At 48.2% G+C, this 20,091-nt stretch overlaps 1 protein-coding gene across 4 annotated transcripts in view; it reads left to right on the top strand.

Annotated features, from left to right (window-relative positions):
* Window positions 1–269: 269 nt before the first annotated feature.
* Window positions 270–20,091, top strand: part of ELMO1 (engulfment and cell motility 1) — a 2,216,232-nt gene continuing 2,196,410 nt past the window's right edge. For all 4 annotated transcript variants that reach the window (XM_069613266.1, XM_069613267.1, XM_069613265.1 and 1 more), the window contains exon 1: window positions 270–377. The gene's annotated coding sequence lies outside the window, so the exon portion shown is untranslated. The remainder of the gene's footprint in view (window positions 378–20,091) is intronic.

Below are 20,091 nucleotides of genomic sequence, written 5' to 3'. Positions count from 1 at the left end.
TCACCCAAAATGGTACTTTTGCAAGGACTTGTGGGGTTGATGTGTCCCGACTTTGCAATGGTGGAGGCACTGGGCCTTTCGAACCCCAGCCATCAGTGTGTCTGACAGCAGCGGCGGCGGCATCCCGGGACGTCTTCCGGAGCTGAGCGGGTCTTGGGCTGTCCCGGGTAGGACGGGAGCGCACGCTGTCCCGGCGTTTGGCGCGCTGCCCCACAGCTGTGGTCGCGCACACACACGCTCTCGCACAGGCTGGCGGCGGCCGCAGGTCCCTCCCCCCGGCCTCGCTGGTCCCCGCCTCCCTGCCTGGGCAGCAGCTCTGTGTCGAGGATGCCCGCGCCGCCCGCTGCCTGTGCCGCTACTGGAGCCGGGGGACCGCGGTAAGTGCTTTTACATTCCGCACGCTGTCCCCGGGGTACCGCTCCACCTCCCACCTCTGGCCGGGGTGGCTGCTGTGTGTGCCATGCGTGGGGAGGACGGCGGGTGCGTCCTGCAGCGAGAGTCAAGCGGTTTGTTGTCTCTGCCTCGGCTGGGAGCTCTGCGAGGGGAAGTTGGCTGTGCCCCCCGCTGCGCGCACCGACAGTGTTAGGAGGAGGTGCCAGGTCCGGTGCAAAAAACGCAGCACAGCTCCGGGCCAGCTGCCCTAGACCGCGGACCTGCTCTTCCCGAACCCCTGCTCCCGATGCTAGTCCGCATCTCCCCCACTGACCCAGCAGTGTGGGTCCGTTCTCCGAAGGCGTGCAGCGGATGCCGGTGTGTGCCAGAGGATGCCTTTCCTGAAGCGGACCTGCATGCCCCGCTTCGCCCAGCGTTGGGCCGTACACTGGACACTTGCATGCGCTGGTATGCTGTAGGTGCATGGTGGGAGGGGGCCCTGCTGGGTGCCCAGCAGTTTATTTGAGAGGCTGTCGGTTGTTGTGAAGACTGACTTGAATGACGCGTAAAAGACCTTGGATGGAAGGGTCACACTTAAGTGTGAGCACCTGTGAGGCTCGGTTGTACACTTCTGCTTTTTTACGCATCAAGTCCCACCTTGTTATGGTCTGCACAACCCCCCCCCCTCTCCAAAGCGAATCCTTGTTATCTGAAAAGGTCAAGAGCTCTAACCCGGCTGTGCCCATATGTAACAGGGCTGCGCGTGAGTGAAATCCGCGAGTGGCAGAGGGTCACACTGTGTCTCTCCGTGAAGAAGCGTTGCTGGGAGGCAAGTTCCTGAGTATAACCGCCAGAGGGTGGGGGAGCTGGCCGACGGGTAGCCAGGTGTCCCTGTAGCAGGGCTGCTGCAGGGCTAGTCTGTGAATGAAGTCTCCAGACAGAGGACGTAGGGGCGGCCATGCATCTGGTAAACGTGTGCCCCTATTGCAGGGCTGCTGCGAGTTTGAGCTAGGACTAGGAGTCAAGTTCGCAGAGAGCGGAGGGGCTGGTCGGTGTCTGTCTATGGAGCCATGGTAAGGCGTAGATGGCATTTATTTTAGAACTTTGGGTCCATATAGCAGTGCTGCTGGGAGGATGGGCTGGGGCTGCCGTTTGCAGAAGAGGAAACAGCAGCTGCCCAGGGGCCGGCGTGTCCTTGTTTTCACGGGCTGTGGTGCCGGTGGTCGGTGTTTGCTGCATGTCACTAGAGAATGGAGACGCGTGTCCCGTCTCCAGCCGGGAGGGTTGTCTGTACATACTTGAACTCTCCACGGGGCAGAAGAGTGGGCCAGGGAGGACGCTTCCATCAGCGAAGCAGTGGTTCTGGGATGGTGCCAGCGGAGGTCTCGGCAGGGGAGGCTGACCCTCATCACAACGGAGGGCTGGGCTTCGCAGCCAATGATGTTGGAGGTTTGGCGAGAGGAGGGGCGCCGCAGCAGCCAGGAAACATGCAAAACACAAGTGGCTGCTTGGAGTTGTGCTCGAGCAGCGGGGAAAGCGGAAGAGCGACCTGCTGCTGCCGCGTTTTGACCACGCGGGTGTTTCTGCGCGACGCCCTGCAGAAGTGTTGTAACAGCTTGGCAGTTGTAAGCTCGGCGTCAGCAACTTGGGTTACTGTGTCGGATTCACTGAAAAAAAACCTTGTTCAGTGACAAGCATCGGCGTAATTTTAGGGGGGTTGGGCACACCATGTTGTCCCCATTCATTTGGCTGGGGCACCTTTCCTTCAAATGTCACGTCGCCTCCCAACATTTTCAAAAAAGTTACTCCACTGGTGTCGTGTTTGATTGCCTATTAGGAAGGAGAAATTAAAAACAGCGAGCAGCTATATTGCTTTTTCATCCAAAATGAAGTTCAAAAGTCACGTTTCAAATGTGTTCTTAACTTTTAATAATCATCTCACATTTTTTTACCCTGTAAATAAGGGCCTACTTAAAGACTGCATTTCATGAACAATTTTTCCTGCAGTCGCTGGAGTTTAAAAAGTCACTCTTCTCTGTTAGCACGGCCCATCACTGTGGGTTTCTGCTTCCTGCTTCCTGGGGCACTTGGGGGAGTCCATCCTTAATTAGTCAGAGACCCGCAGAATGCGGATGCGGGTGCGTGTTCTGCGCATCCGCATGCCAGCTGCTGCTTATGGTGTTATAGCCCTGGCTCAAAGCTCTGTGAAGTTCAGCCTTGACGGTTTCACTTTATGGCTGTACATTTAGAACGGGGGGGGGGGATAGGGTGTCCAGCCAGTAAAGTTCTTGGTTTGCTGAAATTAATCTTCTTCCCCGCTGAGCTTCAAAAACCAAACCTTTCACTTATAAGGTGGTATGTGCAGAACTGCACCACTGCTGCAAGTTGAAATAGATGCCCTGGGATTCCGCAGGATGGAGGCCAAGTGACAAGCTAACAAAAAAAAAACACAGGGCTAAAATAATAACTTCGGTCAACATTCACAAATACCGCCATTAAGCGACCCGCCCATATAGTCGAGCAAAAGGAGTAAGCCCAGCTGTATTATCCCACCTTCAATGGAGGGCTATAATTACCAGCTTGGATTTATGTGAGCCTAAAACATAGATACAATCACCCCTGGGGGGAAAATCGCAGCACCAGCAAACGAATCTCGTAGTGACTCGGCCAGAGAGCATAGAACTATGCACCCCTTCCGTTTTTAATCCCCACCAGTCTCACCTCTTAGCCATTTTGAATATTCGCTGACTGGTGGGTCTGCAAACTAACGCTAACTGCGGATTTAATGGCTTAAATTAAAAGAAAAAGTCAAGCTGGAGCAGACGTCCTGTGAGCTCGTAATGTCTCCATGTGCCGAAAACAGCAGGTCGCGGAGTATATTGAGAGGGCTCTGTCATGGGCTTTTGGTTCTCAGATTCGAAATCCGTGGGGACACTTTTTGCCAGATTCCAAATCTGGGGAACTAGTGCCAATTCCACGACTGACGGGCCCCCTTTGTGTCACCACTGCTTATACGTGGAGGGCATCGCCCATGCACACGTTGTAATGGGATGATGGCACAGCCTGGGAGTAAAGCTCCCACCCCCTTCAGTGAGTGGGGAGGAGTACGAGGCATGAGTTCCACAGACAAACACGCCGTCTTCGCCTTTTTCCTGGGACTATATTCATCCAATAACGATAGGTGCACCTTGCACGTGAGCGATGGCTTCACCATAGATTGTGGCCTCGCCTTTAAAGCACAAAACACCAAAAAGACATGCAACAGCTCTTACTCCAGTGCCGACTCAAACGCTTCCTCCCCGCCTCTGACTTCAGATCTGCCACCCAGGCCCTGGTGCTCTCCCGCCTAAATGGTGGGAAAACCCTCATGGCAGGTGCCCAACTACATCTCTGTCCCCCTTGAAAGCGGTCAAGCATTTCTCCTCACCGGACTGAGGCAAGTCATCAACATCTTCCCCCACTCTCAAGGAACTATACTGGTTACAGTTGTGTCTTGTGTTCTGGATGTGAGGCCCAGTCTCCTATCGCCCTTTCTCTTCCAGCCACAATTATACTAGACCTTCTTTATTGCCCTCTACAATGTTCTGACCCCGGCACTAGTAACCCCTCTTCTTACTCTTTCAGTCCCTTTGCTGTCCCTTTCCTTCAACCTCTTAAGGTCGTCCTTCCTTTAAGGTGGATCTCCCACGTTCCACCTCCAACATCTCCCCCTGCTTATCATCTGTCGCACGGGCCGTATTTCTTCTATCCTTTGGGGGTCTTCGTGGTATTCTTCTTGGTTCTCTGCGTGCTAGCGCTTCTTCACCAGCATGCTGCCTCCTCTGTGCCAATCCATGAATTCTTTCTGGACAAAAGTACTACTTTCGGCCACCTTTCTTCCAGCCCTGCAAGCTCTTGCAACCCCTCATTATCCCTGGGGCTGGATGGAGATTTGGCACGGGATGATGGTGCCTGCCCCCCCTTTGTTTGTATCAACCTCCACAGCATGCTCCGGTTCCTTACATTCCTTGGAAGTGGTTATCACTTTCCCCCTCATCCGCGTTTTATACGATACCACTGCTTCCATCACCTTCCCCTGTCATGCTTGCAGTGCTCCAGATAGGATTTTGGAGTGAGAGTATTTTCCTCTCAATTTTTAGAGTTGGAGAATAAATCCAATTTCAAGAGAGTAAAAATGATTTATCCTCCTTCGCAAGAGACTAAAACGTGTCTGACAAATATCCAATTTGTGCATAAAATTAAAACTTTGTTCGAAGAAATAAGTAACAAAACAGCTATATTTCAAAGTGGTTCTAAATAATTGATGGCACCTGTGGAAAACATTTTACCCACACAAGAACCTTGTATATGCAAACTACCCAGCTTCATCTTCATGATACTTGGGCACAAACTCTGTTAAGAGTTACTTCAAATGCTAGCCGGTTTCATAAATCAAGTCCCTCACTCTACCAGCATCCCTTCTCTGCCTCTTGGGCCTACTGTTGCTGCCTAGCACTACCTGCTTGACAGCCGCTCCATGTTTGTGCTCCATCTCTCATTCCCTTTGCTACTTTCTTTCCCGTCTCTCACTTTCTGACGCTCTGCCTCTCGCCCTTAAGTGTTGCGATGCCACATTTTGCGGTTTGATTCTCTGTCACTCTGCCTCTCCCATCTCTGCATTCTATTGTTGCAGTCTCCCTCCTATACCTCGTTGTATCGTTTGATATAACTCTTCCTCTCTCATCTCATTACTATGGCTATATCTGTTCTTTCATTTTATCGGCTGTGGTTGCTGCTCCTTTTCATTATCTTTCTTGCACGGTCTCTTATGCTATTGGCATGCCCTTCCCTAGTCTTGCTTTTCTATTTCCATGTCCTCCCACCTGCTGTTGATCTGCGTTTTATTTTACTGTCTCCAAATGTCTCTTTTGCCCTGCTTCTATCCCTCACTCCTTTTGTGTGTTTGTCCTATTATTAACTCCTTTTCCCTTCTCACTTTCTCTGTTGCCCTATCATGTAGCTCATTGCTCTCTCTTCCTATTGCTCGAATGCCTGTTTTGGATTGTCTAGTATGTTCTCTGTCCCTCGTCCCCCTCCCCCGCCACACCTTTGTTCTCATGTATTGCTTAGGTTCAGAGTTGCTCTCTGATCTTCCTCTCCTGTTTTTCTGTTTGTGATTTAACATGGCACCAATAAATAAATATCCAAAAAGCTGAAAATGCATTTTCTTTAAAAAAAATCTAGTGCAGCTTTACCATTGGGTGCTCCTTTTTAGATGTGTGCAAACCTTCTTTTGGCCATTAGGCTGGGAATCATAGAGTTAGAGGTTTGTTTGACCAGATACACCCCCCCTTAACATGGTCCACTTCCTTTGGAGTACAGCACTCCGTTGCTTTCAAGCTAGTTTCAATCTATATAAATCATCTACATAAATATATAAATGGATGCAGCATATGGAAAGCCGTTGTTTTTTTCCCATGCCCATGCTGTTAGAGAACCTTTTGAGGGCCCTTTGGCAGAAGGAGTGGGATTGGACACAAGCGATTCCACAAAGAGCAGGATATACTTCACCAGGGAATTACGATGGATTTTGGCCAAATGCTTGCTCAAGACAAGGGTATTCGGACCTTTATGTGATGCCCCATTCATCCTTGAGGCAAACAGAAGAGGGCATAAAGTTACAACCGGAACACTTTAGTATCTCCTTGGCTCGAGAGATAGCTGGTTTTGGGAAGTCAACCATAGGAATCCGAAGGTCCAACCGGCCTGTAACTAAACCATCATTCGGGAGCATATTATAGGGTATGACTTTACGTCAGAACTGGCATAATGAAACGCAAGGACCTAATCCATGCTCGTGCACGGTTAAGCCAGTATGCCAAGACGTCGGTCCAGACTTCTAGGGATTTAACCATGCTGATGGGGTCAGCCAAGAGATACGCCTCGGGTTGCTAATGTTTCCATGAAGAGAGCGTGTGCTGTAGTAGTCCAGGCTGGACTGCCTCTACTGTGAGCCAGAAGTAGGCTGATTTCTTGGCTCAAGTTAGTCCAACTCATTTGGTTGGGTTGTGTGTCAGTGACAAACGTACCACAGCCAATCCTCAAATGGTTCCACTGCATTGTGGGAGAAAAGGGTAAGATTTGGGAGGGTACAGCATCCCACCCAAACAAGTCCCTTGCAGTGTGCCACAGCGAGCCTCCTCTGCGCCCAATCTAGTTAAACAGTTACATGAGAGCACTAATGGGCCACCTCTAGGAGCGCTGCCTGCATTTAATTGCTGCACAGATAATGCGTAGAATCCCCATTGGCTGAGTGGAACCCTTGCCTCTTGTAATGAAGCGCCTTAAAGCGGTAGAGGCGCGTATGATCTCAAATTAAATGAAAACCAAGACACGTATCCAAGTCCTATGTCCAAAACACGTCCTTTTCTAAATTGACACTGCAGGCTTGTGGACAATTAAATAATAATTGGCAAAGGGGATAGGGAGAGGGCAGTGAGTAGCAAGGAAAAGAGAGCTAAGGGCGGGGGAAACGTGGCGCTCAGAGGGGCTGGTCTGCAGATGTACTTGCTGAAAGGATGGTGACGTCACTGACGTGTCCAGCGGGCGACATGTCACAGCCGAAGCGTTGTTCTTTGCGGTTCAGTGGAGGTGCAAATACCCGTGTCAGTAGCTGGACCCAGGGGTGGGATATCTATAGCGCATCCATGTCAGCGGTGATCTGCTCATGCAGCTAGAATGCAACATACCAAATGCCACACACCCACACCTGAACTTTCTTGATGGCACTTTCGGAGATGTACAAAAAACCTGTGCGTTGAGCAACTGGATCCAATAGAAACCCTACACACATAGACAACAGGCATGTGTGATATGACACACTGCTTTCATGCCAAGCACGCGAGGCAGCAGTGCAGGGTATCGAATGCCTCCGTCTCTGCTTCTACTAAAGGCGGTTTTGGATTTGCAGATACTGGGCATCTATCAACATGCATTTTATGAGGCGTAACCTTTGACCTTTGTGTACATGCTTTAGTTTATTAAAGGCACGCAATGAACGATACAGCTAAATGCCCCTCTATATCAGGGCCCTTGTCATTCATTGTAACGCTGTAGTGCCAGGGGGTGAAGGGTGTCGGTGAATCCGGATCGCAGGCCTTTTCATCCTGCTGTGTCCTTACAAAATGGCAAATCCAAATCAGGCTGGCACCCACCCTGAGTGGGGGGTGGTGGGGGAGTCCTCCCACCCTCAAAATTGCTAGGTCACATCCCTTTTCCAAATCGTAACCCTCTCAATTAGCTCTTGCTCCACTGTAACCAGAAATGATTTTTCCTGTTACCTGTAGCAGAATTTCAGGTAACAGCGCCACGAGACCTCGGGGCTGCTGTGTGCTATAAAAATGTTAATAAATAAATCAATAAAACCCACAAAAATACAGTATACAATCTACCTCCGTACACATGTTTTTGTTTTCTTCAATCGCTGACCCAGGTTGTCGTGTGGGTCTAAGTGGCAGAAACCAGCTGAAGAGGGCGCTACACCTCCGCATCTACACCAAGCAATAAAGAGGCGGGTTTATGCATTCTCCGAGCGGAGAGGACCCACCAGAGTGAGTGCCCCGCTTCTGTGTCCCGCTGACTTGGCACAAATCACTGCAACATGAAGTGGAACCGAGAGACCAGAATGTAAACCACATGGGCAAGGACTTCTTCAGTAGCTCCCGCTTGCCCCATCTGAATGACCACGTAAAAGAACCCGTGGCAGACGCTGTCTATGCCCTGCAGTGACGCGGGGCACGGGTGCAATATCAGCACTGGATTCTGGAAAGGATGGGGCCATGACCAAAGCACTGGTGTATCTGTGTCCATCCTAGAATACACTCCCATCCCTCTTGCTGCAGTGGGGGGGGGGGGGGGGGGGGGCAAAAAGATTACTCTAATAGCAAGATCTCATTGCTATCGCATGCTTATAGTGTGCTTCGATTCCCTCTCGATTCCCTCGGCCTCGGGGGAGTACCCATGCCCACTATTCCTGGCTTTGATAGTTGTTCTGAGAGAGGAGTCCTTTCCTGGGTTCTGTAGATGTTTATCTTGTACACTGCTATCAGGAGAATACCTTGAACCTCTGCCCACCCCCTTGCCCTGGGGGATGCCTTCAACAGTGGTCAGCAGGAATGCTACATTCAAGGCACAACATTTTGGGCTTAAACTTCTCATGGGGTCTGGTGTTCTCCGTGCTCCAGCACCCAGCAGGTTCTAATGCTCATTAAGTTAAGGTGGTCCCATGGGTACGTAACCGTGTCTGGGCTATTTCCCACAGTGGACTCCGTCACTCCCCTTTCTTAATGGTTTTTGGCTCTGGCCCGGGGTGGGATAGAGCACCCAGCTGGCTTCCTACACCACTCTCTGCTTGATCTTCTTCAATCTCTCCTAGGGAATGGGCTTGTTGGCTTGGTCACCGGTCCTCTCCGCCTCTCGCTACTCTCTCTGTGAAACACACCAACTCTCTGGAACACAATCCTACTGCCCTCAAAGCTTGGATGCCTGTGCCTATTATTATACTGAAAAGTTTGATCTAATGTCTCTTAATATCTGTGAATAGTGGATCTGTTTTGCCCCAAGTTGTTGGATTTGTCTGGGATTTGTGGTTCCACTTCTTTCTCCCCTTAGTTTTCCCCTCTTTCTCGTCAGATTTATCTGCTGTGAATTTCCTAATTGCTCAGTCTTTTTTTAGGATTTGATTGCTGGTGTTTCTGGGAGCCGTGGGGAGAAATATGCTGGCCACCATCTTAGAATCAGTCAAGTTCTGGTCTGAGACTGGGCGGTCCTGCTGTCCGGTCATGGACTTCCTCCTCAGACAATCTGCAGTGTGCCGCACTCATGTCGTCCCCTTACTTCACTGTTCTCACGAACCCTTGCTGGTTTGTGCACTTAATTGTGCTAATGGTCCTACACTGTGACACTCTCCAGTCAGCGAGTGGAGGTGAGCGCTGAAGAGCCCCTGAGGGTGCAGTGTTTTCATCTCCATAAACCCTTGCATTGATGTGCATTTCTTTTCTGTCCCCTAAAACGCCACCATTCCTATGACTCTTCTCTGAGGACCTCTCTGTGTAATAAATCTCTTGGTGGCCAATACAGGGAGGGCTTCCCTAGATGGCTGTGCCACTCCTCGTGGGCGGGATCCCCAGTATATCACATGGATGGATTGAATCCCCCCCCACTCACCCCCTAGACAGTTGTTTCTCCTTGTCCCCAGAGTTCCCCGGCATTGCCCCTTAACCCCACTTTAAGTACCTTTTTTCACATCAAAATTAAACACCCATAACGACAACTTCAGGCAGGCATGTCACAGTCCCAAGGACAATATTAAAGCGGGGCCACTAGGGGGCAGAATAGTTGCTTTTCACAGCAAGATTTTGGAACGCACATGGAATGCAGGAGCACCGCTGAACTTATGCAGTTCAGGGAAACATCTAAAAACGGACCTGCTGGATATTCGAAGAGGACGATGCAGCGCTCCTCAAGGATGAAGCGCCTAGATGCCTTTAGCCATAGGCTTGCGCTTTACAAATTATATTACTTTACATTACATGACCACGTCATCCACTCAATCAATGCACCACTTTTCACCCAACTTTTTCCAACGATAGACATTTAATAGGGGACCTCCACCCCAAAACACTGCTGTAGCCCTTCTAGGTTGTCATCCAACCACAACACCTATAGAAATGCTAATTTGCAGTGAGTGCATTGCAAATAAATAATCACCACTTCCATCTGGAGCCAGGTGAGTGCAGCCTTAGTGCTCCAGGCTCCATTTTGGGCATTTCGGGACTATTCACCCACGCCCCAAGCACTCTGAGCCCCTATGCTGCCCACTCCCCCCCCCCCCCCCCCCAGCTCCGGGCCCTCCCGCCTCCCAGACCGGCCCCCTGCCCCGATTGGAGGACTTTCACTAGTGCTTCTTGGTCTACCGACCAGCGCACACCTTGTCCGCGCCACTTCCATCCGGAGCCAGGTGAGTGTTGCCTTCTGAACCTTAGTGCTCCAGGCTCCATTTTGGGCATTTCGGGAGTATTCACCCACGCCCCAGGCCCTCTGAGCTCCTATGCTGCCTGCTCCCCCCCATCCCGCTCCCTCCAACAAGAAGCAGGCCAAGGTGAGTTGACCCCAGAAGCCTTGCCCCCCAGATGCCTCCCAAACATTGGTAACACTGCAAAAGTGTTAGATAATGGCGATGTAGCGCGCTCGGCGCTAGAGTCTCCTTCCCCATGTCCGCCTCCTTCCCCAGTGCAATTCCGCCTCCCAACCCTCCCCTGCGCCCCGATTCTTTACCCCCTCCCCATATCATGAGCCCTCCCAGGGCAGCCCTCTGCCCGGCAGCCCCTGCGGCTAAGGGCCCCAAGGCCAAGGGTGGCTCCTACAGTGGCGGCTCCAGAGAGTGTCTGTAGGTGTCCGCAGGGGAAGCTAGCAGTCAACAGACACCAACAACAAAAATGTAAGTTTGGCATGGGTGGGGAGTAGAGCAATTACTCTACTCCAGAAAACCCATGCCACTCTATTTTACCTTCCCATAACATAGACTGACATGGACTCGCACCAGGCATACCTAGAAAGATTTGTGACCACCAGACTGAACCTATTCATGTCAGGATTGTAGATGCTGCCTTGCATTACATACTAACATACTTGTCAAGGTCAACAAGCGCTGCACTTAGATGAAACTTGAATGTTAGCATGTGCTACACTCAGAATTGTGAACATCAGCCTGCGTCGCATCTAGAGCGGACTGTGAATGTTAGCATACCCGCACTTAGGTGAAACTTGAATGTTAGCATGTGCCACACTCAAAATTGTGAACACTAGCCTGTGTTGTATCTAGATAAGATTGTGATTGTTAGCATGCCCACACTTAGACTGAATTATGAAGGTCAGCAAGTGCTACAATTGGACAGAACTGTGACTGTTATCATGTTAAATGTCAGGTAACCCAGTAACCAATGTAAGCTCCAACTCTGCATACTTATCTCACTCAAAAAACTCACACAACCATCTCTCGCACAACAAGCCGCACGCACTTCACAACACTGCAACAACACATAAGCCGCACCAACAGCACACGCGGACTGACACTGATCCAATGCTCGCACCAAAACTTAGCACCTGGTGTATACCGAGTTGAAGCTGCCAACAGAACACCACTCCTCTCACTATCCTACTCCCTCTTCACCTTACTAACCCATCCCACCTTGTCGTTTACAGATGCGCCAGAGTGCCTGGGGACCAATTCCGTTGGTGATGGTGTGCGGTACAAATACCTGTAACATTTAACAAAAACACAATGGTGCATCCCTTCTGTAAGGGCACTCCTGACATTAAAACCAATGGAACGGGATGCCACTTGCGCAATCCCCGGGCCAATACATGCTCCTTTAAGCCCTTCCACCCCTGGCTGGCCAGGCGCACACCCTAGGCCTCTTGCTGATAGACAGATAACCAGGAGAGCTCTATTTTTCAGTTCTCTCGGCCTTTCAGGAGCATACTTTCTTTGTAGGTACGTACGGCCCATTATGCCTTCGCTTTAGCTTCCAGCAAGTCTCTGATGCGGTCTGCTGAGCAACTCTAATTAGGATTTGGGATTGGAAGCGGCCTATAGCAGCAGCAACGGCAGACGTTTTTCAGAGCTCCTTGCAATACAGTAAACGCGATTAGCTTGTAAAACGCTCAGTTTACTTGTTGTGACTCCATCGCTCATTTCCTGTGCGCGGGGCGCCGCCGCCGCTGAGTGCAAGTGGCCGCCTGGGGAGCAATGTCTTGCCGAGTGTGCAGAAGGGGAACATCGGCTACCAGATACATTTGGTGTCTATTTTATCCAGCGCCTAATACACGAATAGGAAGGCAAGCCTCATCGCGCTCGTGACCTCAGATGAACTTTGATTTAGGCGATTGGCACGTTTATATCGCATTCATGCCCATTGAAAGCGCCGAGTGCTGTTAGCAAGCAGGCACAATATTACTTTTTAATACGCATTTCGGCCACTGTTCTATTAAAACAATGGCATATCGACCACTCAAACCAAGCGCAATTATGAACATCTACCACTTGCGTGGAAGAGAGAGGGGGAAACCCCGCATGGCGACAACCGCATCTAACCAATGATATGGCGTGGAGACTGCTCCCTCCCTGTCAAGGCGGGGTGTCCCAGACCCTTAATTGGAAGGAATGACCTGGTTTTCCCCAGGCCTGGCCCCAGTTCCTCTGTTCCAGGGTTCAGCCCCTTACTCAGATGCTTGTGTGAGAACTAGAATCAGGGTCTCGTGGCACTATGGAGAGGTGGAGAGATGCTGTGATAAGGGGAACGCCTACACTTTGCATTTTCGAATCCCTGGTGGGGCCCACTCAGCCTTGCATCCCTTTTGTGGTTTATAAGTTATTATTACAGCACTTAGAAGCAATTCAAGCTAGAAGTCAGCCATAACGGGCTACATTAAAAAAAACCTTGTATTAATATATCACAATTGTACTACGCAAAATAGAGTTGCTCCATCAAGAACTGCACCCGCGTGGAATGCCACAAACTGTGTCTACTTTTATACTTCTAGCTCCCATATTCTTTATTTGGTATGGTAATGCAATGTAAAGGGGGCCTGAATGTAATGTACACAACTTCTACCACTTTGGCTCATTGATCTGACCGTGCGAATCCAGAGGTGTTGATGGATCGCTTGTTGGTATTTATTTATTTAGACATTTGTAAAGCACACCTAACCCAGAGGCATCTAGGCGCAGATAATGCAATGTAAATCAAACAGATATACAACTTCTGCCAGGGGGAGCAGGTGCGCGGGTACTATGGGCCCTGGGCACTCCCCTCCCCCCTGTAAAGCAATTTGCGCTAAGTGTCAATATGCTTTTAATGGCACTTGCCTAAAACCTGTCCATAGTCACTCAGGAAATGCTAATGTTGGCTCCCCTGACTTCTGCCTCTTTGGCGGCCTATTGGCCATCGTTCAAAAATGGGATTGATCGGCAGGTGCGAATCCTGAGGTGTTGATGGGTCGTGCGGCCAGAAGCACCCGATTCCTGTGTGCAGGCGTCTGCTTTGGTGCTTCCTGGTGGTAACACTTGGGGAATTTGTAGCAGGGATCGAAAGTAAGATTGGATAAGCAGGAGCTAAAAGCAGCTCCCGGGTATCCAGCATTAACCGGTTTGATATCCCTTTGATACGTCTGTTGCGGGCCACCCGCCTCTGCTCAGCGCCAAGATGCCCCATGGCGTACGTGCGCTTTATAAGAACATATAATATAACAGTTACCAGGAGATACTACTGCGGAACGAGGAGCTGTCAAATAGCGTTCCACACTTCTCACTCCCACGTAAGATGCAAACTTATCCTTTTGTCCATTATTTAGGACCCCATATGCTTTAAATGTATATGTGTCGTAATGTTCATTTACAGATTGTCACACATGCATAGTTACATTCCCAAAAAGTAGCTCCTGGTAGCTGTTGATGTCCAGCCAGCCAAGCTCTTCTAGGCTACAAGCAGGTGCCAAATAGCTCCCAGCGCCCCTCAATTCCCAGAACTCGGGTGTCTACCTGCTCAAATTGCCATGAGTGCAGGTGTACGAGGGAAGCTGCTGGGCTGGAAGGGGATGGTTGCATCTTTGGCTGTGGGTAGAACTGTTGCATGGCCATTCAGAGGGAGCTCTCCTCTGCTCTGCTGGGGTTAGTGAAGGGGTTAAGTATTCCTGCAGCTGTTAGGCTGCAATGTGCACATGGGGAGAAGCGCATGTACTCTGTTAGTGTTGCTATTTTGTTTGTGTTATGGAGAATGGATTGGCAAGACTGGTCCAATTGAGCCTGGCATTGGGAGTGCTCTTGCCTGCACAGGTGTTGGAGCCCGACAACGAATTGCGACACGCGAGTGTGTGATTTTATTAGGTCCGACGTCCTCGTGGATCGTTTCTATTTTGTGTTGTTTGTTGAACAGTCCGTTTTTAAGGGACTCCCTGAAGGTCATGTGCTCTCCCAAGGTGCAGGTTCCTCGTGGTATGCAGTTCCATTAGTTGGTTGCCTGGGCTGAAAGGAGAACCCTTGTTGGCATTTCTGGTTGACGTGCGAGCACAGGAGTTGCTATTGGGGGTGGGGGTTGGTAATGGGGCTATAGCCCCTGGCCTTTTGGTTGTAGGAGCTACAACCAAAAGGCTAGCTAGCCCTCAGTCCGGACAGTTCCAACATCAGCATAGCCCCGTGCCTTTTCCAGACCTAGCAACACCCCTGCATGTGAGATTGTTACTAGAACCGCATTGCTGGATCAAAGCATTAGGGCTAGCACATATTGGATTGGTTTCTAAGCCCTCACTAGAGAAGGAGTGGCAGGTGATTATACAGGGCCTTGAAATAGATTATGCATTTGACTGGGATACAATGAAGTCGGGGAAACGAGTTCCCGTCTTTCAAGTCTTAGGAGGAGTCTGACTGCTGGGGTTTGCGCTATTTCTACATGGACTGCAGGCATTCCAGGAGGCCCAGGTCAAGGCTCTTTGGCATAATCCATTCTTGATCGTAAAAGTACTATGGTGATGACTGCCATAGTTCTATGCGAGATCGCCGGGTATGGCATGATATGATGGATAACATTTTCATTCGGATACTTTATTTGCTTAAAAGGTAAATGCATCTAGATTTTGGCTGGTCTGGTTTTCATTTTTTTTTTTTTTAAGAATGTTCAGTATAGTGGTGTATGTGTGTGCCAAAAAGCATGGAAATCACAGTCGGCCATTTCCAGATTTGGAGGGTTCAGTGTTTTTTTGTTTTGTTTGCCTCTTTAGAAATCTCAGTGCAAAAAAAGTGTTTCATTCAGTGATCATTTTCGGAAGGAAAACAGAGTGCTTGGATGTGGCCTGGTCAGCTGTATGACACATTTAGCAAATTTCGTGGACAAGAACTGACGATGGAGGATTTAAAAAAATAAAATAAATTCCTAGTAAAGTGTGATGTAACGTTAACTTTAATTTCACTATTGAATCAAAATTGTTGGCCAGGGCATGACGAGGCCCGCATTCTTTTTTTCCTGCACTGTGCATAGTGTATTCCAACCTTAGTGGTAATTGAAAGGAACCTTGTTTTTTTTGGTGTTTATATTGTGCTACATGCCAAGTGCACCATTTCGGTGCACTTTTAAGATGTGCACAGAACAATACTTATGATAGATCTTCAGATGACCCCGAGTCACCAGGACACACAATTCCACCACTCTATGGGATTTCTTTTGCAAATCATGGGGTACTTCACCTTGCCCGATTTATTTCTTTATACAGGGAAGAACAATGCTCTTTTGATCACAAAAGAACATACAGTAGATAAGAAATCTTATTTGGCGGGAAGAAGGGAGCTTCTTACAATGGGGTGAGTTTGAGTGGCATTTTTTCCAGGATGTGCGGCAGATTGGGTGTAAATGGAACAGTCACCAGGGACAAAACATGGGTGGACTTACGTAGATTAAAGGATAAACAACATTAGACATTTTTAGTGCAGGTAGGTGGTACGGCCAGCTGTGTTAGGGATGTGACCATGATTTGTAATGGTTTGAGAGGCCACCCTCAACACATGGAGTTCCTTCCCTCCTCAATCAAGGTGTCATGCATCAAACTGTTTACCTGATTCTTGTTATTCAGCCTATCTCCAATTCATCTAAAACCCCTTGGATCTCTCACCCTTAGCTACCAATGAGCCAAGAACCAGACCCATGTACAGGTAATCTGTAAATGTTTATTCAGATTAAATGTTACAAAACTCGCACTGAAATGTCAAACACCACTTTATCCGTGCAAATGCATATGGTAAATATTTCATCCACACTTTCACTTTAAAATAAACACTGGGTGATTTAGCGGTTTATTTTTCAGTCGTCTCCCGCTATTATTGTCTGGGTTAGGGGAAGACTGACAGAAAAATTGAAATGATTTGGGATTTTCGACCTCCCTACCCTCCACTGAAAGGCTTGTGTTGGGAAAGCTGGATAGTAAAATTTGGATGATCAGAGAATTTAGGAAAACAATTTGACTGATTTAAGAACCGACACCTTCTTTCTTAAAGAAGTCTGGGTCAATGGTACAAAAAGGATCACCCAATTAAATTATAGGCTATAGTTTTTCAATACACACCTGGAAGTGAGCTTTGTTAATTTTGAATTTTAACATAAATCACCTGTAGTGTTCCACCACATGGGGAATTAATTAAATTAATCTTTTTAGTTAAGTAGGCTAAGGATCTACACCGTTTTGCCCCCTGGCCCACTATAAAGGGAAAGGATTTAAGGCAAGCAGATTCCCCCACCTTTTGGTTTCCCACAGCTCAGTTCTAATTACATAGAAAGCTTCTTTTTGAAGGTCAGGAAAGCCATCTGTGTTTCAGGACACTATGGAAAGATAGGGCATGGGTCTGGTCAATCCACTCTCAAGGATGGCCTCCCGCTCTCCACCATAGGACCCAGTCAGCTTTTAAGCCTTCCCAGAAATGGACAGCTCCACCCAGATGCACTCTCAGCAATCTCCTCTGGTGTTTCCTTGCAGCTTTCAAATAGTAAGTTTCAGCAGCCCTCCCGATGGTACATTTTCACAGCTCTCCCTTCCTCCTAGTGCAGTTCCCCTTATATAGCAGCGATTGACTCCATCAATTTTACAGTCTTGGGGAAGTACCCTGAAAGAGTGCTCACTATTAGGATTGGACAGTTACCCTGCTCCCTACTCCCAAATCCAGCCTCCCCCTCAGGATTGGTTTAGGGGTCTGTAGCAACACATGGCAATCCCCATTTGTTCTTAGGTCAAATATTGGCAAAAATCTAGTTATGTGGCAAAACTTCATAATTTTACTCGCAACTGCCCTAATACATATAGTTCTTCATTCAGCTAATCATGGAGAATGTATTAAGACAACAGCCATGTCTGCACCATTTTTCACAGCCGTGTGGCATTTTCTGCCGTTTTAACAAAACGCATTATTGTTAGAAAAATGCAATTTATTCCCCATATTCCCAATTTTACCTATGGAACATTTATCAGCCAACAACCCATTTTAGATTGCCATTACTGTTCCCTTAGTCACAGGAGGAGGAATTTTATATCCCCCATATCACCTGGAAATTGCCTAGAAAATGCCACATAAATAAAGAAAATCTGATTTACGGTTGCTGGGGAAAAATGTCTAAATGATGATAGTTATTTTAAATTAATAGTTCATCTTCATGTGGGACAAATGGCAATTCTCCTGCCCTCAGGCCACTTGTTCTAACTGTGCCCGCCTGAACCCAGAATTTATTTTCTGTCAGTCTCTTTGTGTTGTAAGTTTACTCTTTGAAGTTGGAGATTCGGCCTCTCTTGATTGTAGCCCTGCGGCTTCACACCTCCTGTGTAGATTCTGGTCATGCTCCAGCCAAGGTCAGTTGTCTCTGCACAGCGCCCATCCTTCAGGGACAACACCTTTCAGGAAGGGCACATTTTACGGCAGCTGTAAACACTAGGATGTCAGCCTTCCAGTAGGGTAGTTCTTTGTATGCCGATATGTTGCATGCAAAACATAATATACATTACTTCTTGTCAACATGCACCATGTCTTTTCCCTGACATTTTTGTCTGTTAACAGTGGTACATTTTTCACATTTAAACTGCAAACACACATGCCAAGCCATTTTTGTGTCAGTGTTTAAAAATCCTGTTTTTCATGTGAAAGATCTTTGATTTTCTTCTTGCTTTGAGGATTAAAATGTTGATTTTACTTTGGTAGTGATAGGTAGGCCTTCTCCACATGGCCCTTCAGTTTTAAATTGATGTGAAAGGGACCTTCAGTTTTCACTTGCAGCCACACATGAAAAAACGGTTTTGTGTCAGTGTTGAAAAATCCTGCTTTTCAGGGGAAATTGACCTCTGATTTGGGGCCTTTGAATGCCCCCAGAGATGATGTGCTAGACTGGAGGAAGTAGAAAATGAGGGACTGAGGCAGGGTAAAGGTGAGGTAAAAATGTTAGCTAGAAAGTAGATGAGTGGTAGGTTAAGATGGTAATTCAGAAGCGAGGAGGTAGGTTTTTAGTTTAGCTTTGAACATTGGACTTTTTCTTCAAATGTTCGGGGAAGAGAATTACATACAAGTGGAGCAAGAAGAGAGAAAAAGCAGAAGCGAGAGGTAGCACAGAGAGGGCGAGGTGCTACAAGGGTAGGCAAGGAGGTAGAGCGGACATTACACGAAGGCTTGTAGAGTTAAATAGATGAGGATAGATACAGTGGTGCCTTTTCGTGGATAGATTTTTGAACCAGGAGCAGCAACTTTAATTTGGCCCTGTTCTGCATCATCAGACTTCCAGCCTGGCGACAGTAAGAGGAAGTAGGTTGAAGATAGGGTGTTCAAAGAGTCCTTACAAAGTTAATGATCTTGTTGAGAGGACAGAAAGCATAGCTCGGGAGACCAAAGTGAATTGCTGGCACAGAAGTCCAGTTTAGAGAATACAATAGATGCTTGGGAGGAAGGAGGTGCCTGATTTTCCTAACATTTAGGAGGTTGAGATGAGCTGCTATTGCAGTTTTGGAGATGAAAGTAGAGAAGGGTCATAACACTGAGGTTTCCAGCTGAGGAAAAGTAGGGGAGTGTGTCAGGCGGAAACTGGATAGACATGGGAAGAGATGTGAGAGTTTATCAGAGAAGGGTCATAACACTGAGGTTTCCAGCTGAGGAAAGGTAGGGGAGTGTGTCAGGTGGAAACTGGATAGGCATGGGAAGAGATGTGAGAGTGTATTTGGGTGGGAAGAAGAGCACATATGTTTTTGGTGAGTGTAACATCAGAGACTCAGACGCTATCCATTATTTAATGGCAGAGGGAACATTTTAAATTTTGATGGAGCGATCAGAGGAGAATTCAAATTCAGGAAAGAGAAGATGATTTGGGTGTCATCCGCAAAGAGTCGGTACAACAATCCAAAGGAGGTGATTACTGCGCCAAGAGCAGAGGTGTAGAGTGTAAAGAGCAGAGGACCCAAGACAGAGCCCTGTGAAATACCAACAGTTAGAGGAGTGAATTGAGAGGTGTTGGTGCTCCAGGAAACAAAGAATTAGCACAGTGCAAGGTAGGATTCAGTCCAGGGAAGGGCTTGATTGCGAATCCCAAGAAGAAAGACTATTACGGAGTGATCAACAGTTTCAAAGGTAGTGGACAGGACAAGGAGAATTTGAATAGGTTGGAGTTGTTAGCAGAGGAGATGAAGTTGGAGATGTTCATGAGAGGAGTCTCTGTGGAGTGACTGGAGCGGAAACCCTGCTTGTAGGTTATGGATGTCTAAGAAATGTGTAAAACGGTTGAACACAACTCTTTTGAGCAATTTATAGAGTAGTGCAGAAGGAGAGACACAGGGTGAACGGTAGCTGGTAGAATTGGGCCAGTCCCTTTTTTTTTAGGAGAGGGATGATCATGCCTGTTTTGAAAATTTAGGCAAAGCAAGCAGAGTCTAAGGACAGGTTGAAGAGTTCAGCAACACGAGAGGCCAATAAAGGGGCAATAGGCTTGACTAGCTGTGGAGCAGGAGGGTCTGATGGGGCACAAGAGGGGTTAGCCTTAATCAGTAGGCATAGGACCTCTTCAGTGTTAGTGTGACTGAAGTGGGACATGGGGGCAGAGGATGATGGTAGAGCAGGCAGAGTCTAGAATGTAGGAGGAGGGAGTGTGAGGAAGGTCAGGAGATTATCTCTAC

Source organism: Ambystoma mexicanum, chromosome 5p (assembly GCF_040938575.1).
Source record: "Ambystoma mexicanum isolate Mex_15411 chromosome 5p, UKY_AmexF1_1, whole genome shotgun sequence".
In the NCBI taxonomy this organism is placed as follows: Eukaryota; Metazoa; Chordata; class Amphibia; order Caudata; family Ambystomatidae; genus Ambystoma; species Ambystoma mexicanum.
Note: the sequence above shows the minus strand (reverse complement) of the source record. Positions and strands in the feature narration are given on the sequence as shown.